The sequence below is a fragment of the Schistocerca piceifrons genome, chromosome 5, assembly GCF_021461385.2.
Source record: "Schistocerca piceifrons isolate TAMUIC-IGC-003096 chromosome 5, iqSchPice1.1, whole genome shotgun sequence".
Taxonomy (NCBI): domain Eukaryota; kingdom Metazoa; phylum Arthropoda; class Insecta; order Orthoptera; family Acrididae; genus Schistocerca; species Schistocerca piceifrons.
Window position 1 is genome coordinate 27975710 of NC_060142.1, and position 11299 is coordinate 27987008.

The 11299-nt window shown below is 38.1% G+C and overlaps 1 pseudogene; it reads right to left on the reverse strand.

The window, feature by feature from the left end:
- Window positions 1-10023: 10023 nt before the first annotated feature.
- On the reverse strand, window positions 10024-11040 carry LOC124798118 (annotated as a pseudogene).
- Between the last annotated feature and the right edge of the window lie 259 nt (window positions 11041-11299).

Genomic DNA, 11299 nt, shown 5'->3' on the forward strand with positions numbered 1-11299 from the left:
CTCAATTCGGGTTGCTATAGACTTAACGACATTCGCCGTTTTAGGCTGCAATATTATTTATTACAAAACCAACACAATGTTGCTAAAGCGCGCTTGCTACACTAAGCCTCTCTTCTTGTGTTCAGAATCAATGTTGTGTGTCTGGATTGAAAGTGTGTATGGGAGGTAGTGCGAGTTCGCCTTCTCCCTGACCGTCATTCAACAATTTCGTATTTACTATTGAGTTAACCGAACTAAAAAGACAGTAACTCTAAAGGTCTTCCGAGCCAACATTGATAATTTATTGTGCCTCGACGAAATCGCTCTCAAGTTCCGCCGCCTTACCGGGATCTGTGTCTTCTTTTCTTGCCAGCAAATGATGGGTTTGGGTGTATTATCGTGACTCGAATAATGATTCATATTTATGTGCGGAGTGACATTCAACTTAAGTGTCTCTTTTTCTCACTATCAATTTCTACATAATACGATTCTTAACGTCGACTTGATATTGACAACAGCCATAGTTTGATACAAAGTTTCCACATATCTTTGTAAAAGGTGATTACATTTCCATCAGCATGCAACTTCTATATTCAGCTAGACAGCGAACAACGAATTGTTGGAAGCAGATAGTGATTCTCTGTATGGTGTATTGTAAATATTAAATTGTTTGACGGAATGCTAAGCTAAGTAGTTAAAATGTTTGTTTATTGTAGTTGATGTGGTCTTCCGTCCTAAAACTGTTTTGATGCAGCTCTCCATGCTACCCTATCCTGTGCAAGTCTCTTCATCTCGAAGTAACCACTGCAACCTACATTCTTCTGAATGTGCTATTTGTACTCATGTTTTGGTCTTCCTCTACGATTTTTACTCCTCATGCTTCTCTCCTGTATGAAATTGGTGCTTCCTTGGTGCCTCAGAATTTGTCCGACCAAACGATCCCTTCTTCTGGTCAAGTTGTGCGACAAATTTCTCTTCTCCCAAACTATATTCAATATCTCCTCAATAGTTAGGTGATTCACCCTTCTAATCTTCAGCATTCTTCTGTAGCATCACATTTCAAAAGCTTCTATTCTCTTCCTGGCTAAACGGTTTATCGTGCATGTTTCACTTCCATCCATGGCTACACTCCATGCAAATACTTTGATAACAGACTTCCTGTCACTTAAACTTATACCCGTTGTTAACGAATTTCTCATCTTCAGAAACACATTCCTTGTCATTGCCAGTCTACATTTTATATCCTCTCTACATCGAATATTATCTTTTATTTTACTCCCCAAATAGCACAACTCATCTACTACTTTAAGTGTCTCATTTCTTAATCTAATTCCGTCACCATCACCTGATGTAATTTGACTACATTCCATTACCTTCGTTTTGCTTTTGTTGATGTTCATCATAGATCATCCTATCAACACACTGTCCATTGCAATTTGGTTTATTGAAAAGAAAATTTCTTTTCAGGTAGCATGGGAAAGAAACTCGCAAACTTTGTCACGCACCTTACAAAATGGTGCTGATAAATAAATCTCGATTGGAAACGTTGAATTCGTTTGAATTTTGAAATAGTTTTGTAGCTTTAAGCGCAAGAAAGTTCAACGAAAGTGACAAGAAATGTCGATTATTGCAAATAACAGCGTATGACACGTTATTTCATATTATTTTTGTTCTAGCCATTTAACTTGTAACACAGCGAAAGACCAGCACGGCGACTGAGCTTCTCCCTGTGTATCGACCTCTTCATCTGCATATCACATTCAGTAAAAAAATTCTCTGTCTTCAATTGCGTTGTATGGTAATGTTACAAAACAACACGGTTAGAAAAGCAGAAGAATTTAATTCATACGTTCGATTTTTTTTTTTTTTTGTAATTCTTGTCCGTACAATAGTTCGAGTAAAGAGAAGCCTCCTACTACACTTTTGGCTTTGCAAACCGCATTTAAGTACTCGACCGCAATTTACACGTGACTCTTCGCATAGTTTTGTCGTCCTGCTGCGCTTCTTTATGTACCTTGGACACATATACATAATTTGCAGCTCTGCTGGCACAGAAATAAAAATATATAGCGTCACTTCAGAAAATCATTTCCGTGTTATTATTTAGTAAACTGATAGGAGGTAGGTACATAACTAGATATATCACTAATAATCATTCATTCGAAATGCTTTATACGTAATTTACAGAATAATGTTAAAAGTTTTTCTTAGCACATCGGTGCAAGCACGCTTTATCTTGTTCTTATTAATGATGGAACGAGATGAAATACTTTTTTATAATAATTATTGAAATGAACATTGACAAAAATTTTGATGTAAGTCTTACAATACGTTGACTACTATTGAGAAAATACCGTCGCTTTTGGTGTAGCATAATACCCCACACTTATTGCATTCTGTATCTCTGTTCCAGGTCCTATGTACTACTGCCGAATGTAGGTCCATTCCTCCGCCATGCCCTACACGGATGCTATCGTTATGATCTACGAACTGTAGCAAAAATAATTACTTAGTACATTTACGCAAGCTGGCGTTCTTACTTTTTTTACATTAACAACATTACATGTCGTTTTGTCCTAATATCACTTAATTGGAGTAATTACTGAATTGAATATCGATCAAAAGATATGCTGAGTGTCTTGCAAACATTTACTGCTATTCATAAAATTCCGTGTCTTGCAATTTAGCGTAATACCCATTACTCATTGCAGTCTGTATCTCTGTTACAGGTGATGAGCGCTGATGCGGAGTGTAGGGCCGTTCCACCTCTACGGCCTGTACGGGAGCAAGACGTGGAGGTCTTGTACAAATACCGTGAGTACCTTTTTGTGTTCTGTGGAGACGAGTCATGTTCTCTTCATTAGCCTGATAGCTGAGTACCTAGCACAAAGTCAACGAATTGCGTCTGTCAGTGAGTGTACTCCTTCCTGATGGAACTTTCAACTAGATCCATGTGGTAGTAACAGAGTGAGAGAAAACGCTGAGGAGATCTTTATAACTCTCCATTTTAGAACCACAGTAGTGTCTGTCATATTTACACTAAATACTGTACTGCTAATGGGCAGTACACAGTCCTCTGAGATGGTCACTGGATTACTCCATAATTATTTTGATCATGTCAAATAAATTTCCGTTTACAGATGGTAACAACTTCATTATCATTTGTCCACCAACTGTGTGAACAACGCTGGATAGCAGTAGGTACAAGAAGATGTATTCACCTTTTCAGGCATGCAACGGCAATAAGATTAAGAATTATAGATGTCTATGTACATACTGCAATGGTGACACATTTTTAGTCTGTAGTCGTCGATGACTGTGAGCTTTTGCAGGTAGATGTTGTTTAGACTTTTATTTTACAGGCCACTGCTACCGCCATGATGTGCAGTCTGAGCCGTCCCCGAGACCCGCGCTCACATATGTAATACCAAACGTGGCAGCAGGTAAGGTGCAAGAGAGGCGAGGTGGAGACGAAGCAGCCCGACAGCAGACGCCGCAGCAGCACCGGGATGTGGTTGAGGCAGAGGGTGGTGAAGAGGAGGGGGAGAGCGTGGTGAGGGAGGCCGAGACCAGCCGCGGCCTGCTGCGGCGGCTGCTGGCCTGCTGCCTCTGCATTAGGCTGCCACGAGGCCGCAGGTCCAGGAGGACCAGCAGGTGAGTCAGGCCTGACGTGCCATGTGTACAGAATTCTTCAGCGTGGAACTTGCCGTGTAGCGCAGCTGAATTCGTGAATATGCTGTAATTACTGCCCCACACAGTGACCTCTACGATTGGAGAGATTGGGGAAGGGGTGTTTGGGCTTATCCAAATTTATGTACTTAAGCTGTGTGCAGCGACTGTAGTACTACTTCTCATTATTCAGAATTCTGATTGTAGAGAAATAGCTCAATCAAGTTCAAGTTACTCAAGTATCAATGAGTTAGGGTTATTTAAGTGAGATAATCATGTATATGTTTTAATCAAATTAAAGTAAACATAGTTGTATAACAGTTTTGCATGGCAGCAACATGTGTAATTTCTGGTTTGAATAATTTTTCTAAAAAGTATGTTAAATCTATGAATAAATAAAACAAAAAATATTTCATTAATTTCAGAGTTCATCCTGAAGGAGCGCCGACACCTGGCAGTCAGGCTAAGGAACAGAGCCCTGCCAACAAAATCCTGGTATGTATTGAAAGAAACATGTACAAAACTTACTAAACCATTGTAAAGACATGTAAAATGCTACTACTTGTCCAATAGCCGTTTTATTAGTTTGATTGGTAGTTAACTCAGTTATGATACTTGGTATCCTTTCACCTGAAGGAAAATTGTGATATTCAGTTTATTGTACATATCACAACACAAGCCTAGCGAAGCTTAATTTAAATAAGACTAGCAGTAAATAGTAACTCAGTCTGTGTATGCAGTATAATCCATGAGACACAATGTAACCTTGGCTCTACCCATAAAAGAAATGATACTACGCAATTAAGGGAATGGTACAAAGTGAAAATTTAATATTATTACCCTTTTATACATTTCATTCTTTTCTACAGAGAGCAATGTGGATAGTTTGATGTAGGATCCACAGCCCAGATCTTCCCAGTCAAATGGCAGCTGACTTGATAGTGATCAGATGGTTGCCCATCTGGAAATATTTAGGGACGTTTTCCTGATTGGAATATGGCTGGAATTAAGGTCAGCTTGTGTAAATACTTGTTTGCAACTGGGGAATAGGAGTAAATTTTAATTTATTTTTACCGAATATGACATTTCCTTAGACAAAATTTTTATAGCCTTGTTTTTGTAACTCAGTACATTTCACCATCTCACCATTTGCAGTTTACCTGTAACACTCGTCAGGAATATCATCGAATCTGTCCTTTTACACATGCTTAAGAATATGACCTGATAATTCCTGCTGGGGCATCTTCGTCTCTAATCAGAAATAAAATGGTTTCAGTTTCCCAGTTCAGTCCTCTGTTTTTGGGGATTTTTGTTGGTTGTAAACTACTGCAATCACCACTACGTTTTTCGAAACCAAGAAACCAGTTGTCTACATTAAACCCTATGGGTAACACACAGGTCAAATTGTAACTTCGTAAGCTGTTGGCTGGTAACATCCAAATTGATGTGTTCTTATAAATATGTCAACCAGAAATGCTACATTTTTAGAACACAAGAAGTTGCATTATACGTTGGGATATCCTGCAGATAACGAAGGACTGGGATGTTACATACTAGGATACAATCTGAAACACTCCTGTCTTTATATCTCTATGTTGCACGTTGATACATACAGAACAGTCGTCAAACGATAATGAACGAGTCGTAACGAACATAAAATTTCGCAATTGTCGTGCACTTCTCTCTTTACCTGACGTCTTGATACACACGTTGTAGATACATTAATGAAAGTGTGTGTGAGTACTGACCATTTCGATTAGTTACAGATACAAGAAGATGCGTTAAAATAAACATACATTGTTTCTCATTGAAATCTTCATATATTAGCATTTGGAAGCGCAGATCCTAGTGTATGAATTGTTGAAACACAAACAAAGTCCATAATTTTGTTGTCAAGCGGTATACAAACTGTACTTATTGGTAGTGTTTTAACTGGAAGATGAAACAGTCTACAGTGTAAATCCATGGTGATACTACAAAGTCTCAGGATTGATAGAAGAACGTAAATGTGTCAACGTAACGAAAGCGGTAATGGTCAGGAAACGGCTCAATTGAAAGTTATAAGCCCAAATTGCTCTGGTGTGTCTGGCAGTCGCCCTCCTACTGCAGGCCCTTCGTTGGGGAAGAGCTAGAATTGATCGAAAAAAGCAAAATTGGTTCATTAAATATGGACTCTAACGTGCATACCCGCAGAGCTATGAGCAGTTGTTAACTTTTGCTACTGTGAAATACATTTCTTCTAGTGAACAACAACTGATAGCTCATTAGGTATGCGTTTTAGAGCCGTTGTTTGCTGGATATTTTTGTTGTTTTGGTTCACACTACCTAATCAAAAAGACAACAAGCAAAGAATTTGCAGTAGAAGTGATATACTGTCAGAGGTATCAAAACTATTTTCGCTTGCAGATTTAGACTCTGTCGCTTCTGGACGAGGGTTTCATGCGTTGGATTGATATATTTATCCCTCTCCATCACCCTTGAGAGTCCAACCCCATGTAGCTCGCATTCTCTGTCCGTTCTTCGTTCACGCCACCATTTACAACAATGATCTAACATTCAACACTCAATATAGAGAGAAGTTTCTATTTAAACGAACCTAGCATTTCGTTAACCCTATACTGACTGCAGTGTCTTCATCTGTTGCAGGACGGAATTGTAGACGTGATGAATAACAGAAGATCGGAAAATCGGTTTTCTTTGGAATACAAATACTGACTACTCTTTGTTTTAATAGGTATATGTTTCATTGACGGGGAAAGTAATCCTGAATTAATCTAACCGTGTCTTTCTGTTGCAGGAGACGTACTCGAAGGAGAAGCACGAGATGGTGTCGGCGTGGGTGCTGAAGCACTTCGGGAGCGCCCAGGACCGCTGCAGGTGGACGGAGGGGCTGCACGGAGGAGCCGTCAACACACCAGTGGCAGAGGTAACCTACTGCAGGAGCTTTAGCTATGCAAGCAGCGGTGAGTAGGACAATGATATAAATGAAAATTCATATATACTAGGCGCAGTAATGTTGTTATATATCAAAGACTAAATTGTTGTGTCTGAATCTGATGTGAAATTGATATTTTGATGTGTGTGTTTACACCCGTAATTTACAGAATCAGAATATTTGATCAGTAACTAAACGATTCTAAATAATTGTGTCTACAGATCCTGTTCCATCTGTTGTTTAGATATGCTTACTCATTTTAGTTTTTAAATGTCACCCATGTCCCTGTAATACGAAACAACAAAATCAAAAACAGCACTTATTAACCCTCCCCCACTAACGCCCCAAAATACATATAACGGTCCTAACAGGTCTCACATTTAAACAATGTATCAAGGGTTCTGAAGACTGGATATTGTTATCAGTTAAACTGTTGTGGAGCCAAAGCGTTTCAAAAATGAATACTGTGGAAAGTCATAAATTACCATTAGGTGTAATCGGAAAGGTATTTTTCATACAAGAGAATAGAATATTTTGAGTTACAGATGTGCACCTGTAATAGCAGAACCGCAACAGTTGTTGATGATTTAGGTCCTTGCATCAAAAATTCAAATTGAATCCAAGTTATTGTCCGTGACTGCCAAACGACTTCCTTTGAGTATTATTCCAAACTTTCATTAACAGATTTGTTCAGTGAGAAAAACCCATTTAAGTAAATTTTTATTTATTACTAGCAAAAACGGATTTTTAAGTGCCTCGTTAAATGCTGTGGATTTTAGTCAATTTTTCACGAAAAGTTTGCAGCTGTTTAGGGGACAGTGTCAAATGACCCCTACTGTGGTTTCAGGAGAGAAAGCTGTGTCAGGTGTCGTACATTTGGTGGGTAAGCTCTGCCTGTCGTCGTAAACGTTGACAAACTCAAATTTTTTCAACGGAATGCAGTACCAAAATGATGCCTTCTGAGTGTTACATACGAGCTGTCTGTGTATTCCATAAACACGGATTCCTTCAGAAGTAGAGTGAGATAGGAAAATGTAGTATAGTTATCTGGCTTGAAGGACAAAACATTAGTCACCATAATGGTAGTGAAAACCTTTGAGTTAAGGCCTGAATTATCCGTTGCTAGCCAGCCTGACTTTGAATTCCACAGATGTAATTGTAGTGTTGCGCTTAATAAATAATGCGTAGTACAAAATAACGTAAACAAATAACATATTAGTATGCAAGACATTACCTCTCACAAAACGTACCAGTTCAAAGATAATGTTTTAATATCATACATAGTGGGAAGCATGAAAAATCTTGGAATGTACTTATCGCAGTTGAGTTATAGGTACTGGAACACAAGAAAGAGAAGTATGTGAATTAGTGAATATATTTTGATGTAAAATGTAAAAACAAATCCGTAGAACCATTACTTCCTTGTGAATCTGCATCAGCACAGGATGAATATATTAAGGATCTAGATCCTTTGAGGCTTTTCAGTATTATTCTATCGTGGATTTTCTTTTGTTTGATATTTCCTTGAATCTCTACCAAATTTAAAAATGCTGAGGGTCTTTTTAACACAGGATTGGTGACGACTCAAGTGTCAAATTAACTGATACCCTAAAGCAAATTAAAATAGTATTTTGGCATTGATTACATCTTAAGAAGAATAGAGGCAGACACTAAATAATTTTTTTTATATCACTGATCTAAGAAATCATAGCATACTGTAAAAACAGAATCTGAATAAGAATATCGGAAAGAAATGGTGGTCTGGCACTACTCATACGTGAGTGTAATGAGAAATCAGCATTAGCAGGATTACAGACATGCTCGTATAGAGTAACGTGCTGTGAGCTAGGTGGCGAGGCAGAGAGGTTGACCAGACACGAATGTAGTGCAAATATTGTACTCACGACTACTTGTCTGGTTCACCAGTAAGGCTGAGTGTGGCTTTTATGCCGTTTTTCAAGCTCGTTTGGGCGAATTCTGGGCTGATCTCTAATCTACAGCTCATAAAAGACACCATTCACAAACAGCTGCAAAACAAAGGTATACAGATCAGCGTTTGCAACATTCGCAGACAGGCGACAAACACAGCTTTCAACCGTTACGTTTAACTTATGGCTGCAGCCACAGGAAGGGTAACCAGCCAGAAATTAAAAAATAAAAACAAAAAATGCCAGGTCACGAGAACTATGATATTCGACCACGCTATAAACGTTAGGAGAGAGAAGTTATACGTAGCAAGTGACATTCGTAGCAAGGATCGGAGAATTTATTTTGTATACATGTAAAATTATACATTACTCACGTTCGTTTAGGAATTAAGCTCTTTAGCGTTAGTTTGTTACTCTTACCGTTTTTAACGGTAACCGTTGAAATCGTATCGTATGTGATTTAACTGTTCAGATGGCGAAAGTGTTTCAGTAAGAAAACCGAAAGTTGTCAAAGACACAGAGTTCCCTTCATCCTTGAAGCGTAATTACCTCAAGTTGGTGGAGTGGTACAGCTTTCTCGCTGGGAAAAGTGTGTTATTCAATGGCTCTGAGGTAAGATGAAGCACTTTTACAAAAAATATTAGGTTATCGATTATCAACTGATCGTCATAACATTCATCTTCAAACGCGGGCGTTGCAATTGACCAGAAAAGTAAAGTTAATGTATTTCAAGGCAAGCCCGAAATCACTATTCAATTTTAAACAGAGAATAACAGAGCTTATAACTAGAAACTATGTAAGCGACAAAAATTATCTGGAAAATTTCATTTTATAATTTTAGGTATATACTGTGTTACTAAGGGTTAAAAAAACATCCATTTTGCAATCATTGTCATCAGTTACTCAAAGTATTACGATTCATCTTAGAGACTCTGCGGTCTGACAACGGATTATCCTCTGTCCATTCCTTTAAAAGAAACTAATGGAGAGTTTGCAGCGAAGATTCGAGAACCTCTTTCATGAAGCCCCAAATGTTTTAGATACACCATCGAAATTTGATAAACCAACGTCTGATCACATTAAAAGATATCTGACAAAAGAAAAAATGTGTCAAGCTTTTCCTTGCACGTTATCATTATTGTAATGATTTGGCATTATCAGAAAGAGTTACCAATTATTTTCAATTGATATCTTACACATGTGTGAAATGGTAGACAAAGACTAAAAATCATGAATTTTCAAAGTAAAATATCATTTGGAAACATAAAGAGAAGCTACATAAAGCAAAGAATTAGAAGCATAATGAACATGAACGTATTTCAATTAGATATGTTGAAAATACTCCTACAGCACTTTTGTGTAACATATTTCATAAAAATCGCGTTCCAGGATGCAGCTTTATTACATGTGGATGGATAAGGAAAGAGAATGTCTCTGACAGACGATGTAACGGAAATTTTAATTTCTCCAAATTTATTGATAGTGGTGGGATATTTTGTAGAAATGTTCAGTTTATACCAGCTTAACATATATTGGGTCATTGTACTTCACAAAGAACACTTTCATTTCATGTTTTAATATATCAGGACGTTTCTGTACAATGAGGTTGATATTTCTAAGTGCAACATACTGGACCTCTGGTTCCGACGAAAGCAGTGTCACAAGTGGAGGAGCTAGCTTCATTGAGAGTGTTGACACAAAATCAGAATCTGATGGAAGCATCTCCATAAATTTCATTAATACCTTCACTGCAGACAAGACAACTGCAGTATTTGCATGGGCCAAACGAGGAGTGATCCGCTCACAGATGCTTTGGGCTTCCCTATCATCCGTTGGACTGTAATTGGCAAGAGAATCTAGAATGAAGACTTGGCCCCACTCTGTACATTCATCAAGAGCTGTTAATAGTTTGTTTATGGTTTATGCATTCATTTCAATGAGTGGAGAGCCACTTGCACTTGCTTTATTTATTTCAGAGAGAGCAGCCACAGCATTAGCAACCACCATAGGATTAGAGTCAGAAAGAAGATCTTTCAGCTGATCAAGAAATCCCTGGTCTTCAACCAACTGGGCATTGATATCATACAGTTTGGCAACACACACAGCAGCAGTTTTTCTAACATATGGATCTTCATCTTTGAGGCACTTACGCAAAGGCTCACAAAGATATTCAGTTATTTTGTCAACTCTAATGCAGCCCATTGTTCGAACAGCCAGGGCAGGGATTAAAGGATTTGGATCTTCACAACCCTTTACAAAAGTGTTTACAGCCATTATTGATATGTCAGGCTGACTCTTCGCGTAGTTCATCAAATATAAATACACTAGTTTCTTCAGTTCGAGATTGTCAGTCTGCATACAATTAACGACATCAGGAAATAAAGCAGAAACATCTTTTCCTACTGTCATTGAAGCAATAACTTTTTTAACAGCTTCCCGCTTCTTCTCTCTCTTATCATTGTTAAGTTCAGATTTCAGTTCAAATATTTCACCCTTTTTTGTTGTGGTAAAATACTTTTAGTCAGCCATGGCTGGATGCTAGTTCCCTCACTTGACAAGTTCCCACCCCACACAGTTCCATGTGGTCACACATTTTTTTCTTCACCATGCACCAAATTAAATTTGGGTTGTGTTGTTACTCCTAAGTGAAAATGGGCAAAAACCGAAAAAACATATTTTGCAATATCTGGGCCAGTTTACATACCCACCACATATCATCAAGACCATTTATTTACATCTGGGATATTTACCTTGTTAGGCAGCGAGTCACTATTTTCGCAGTCTCCAA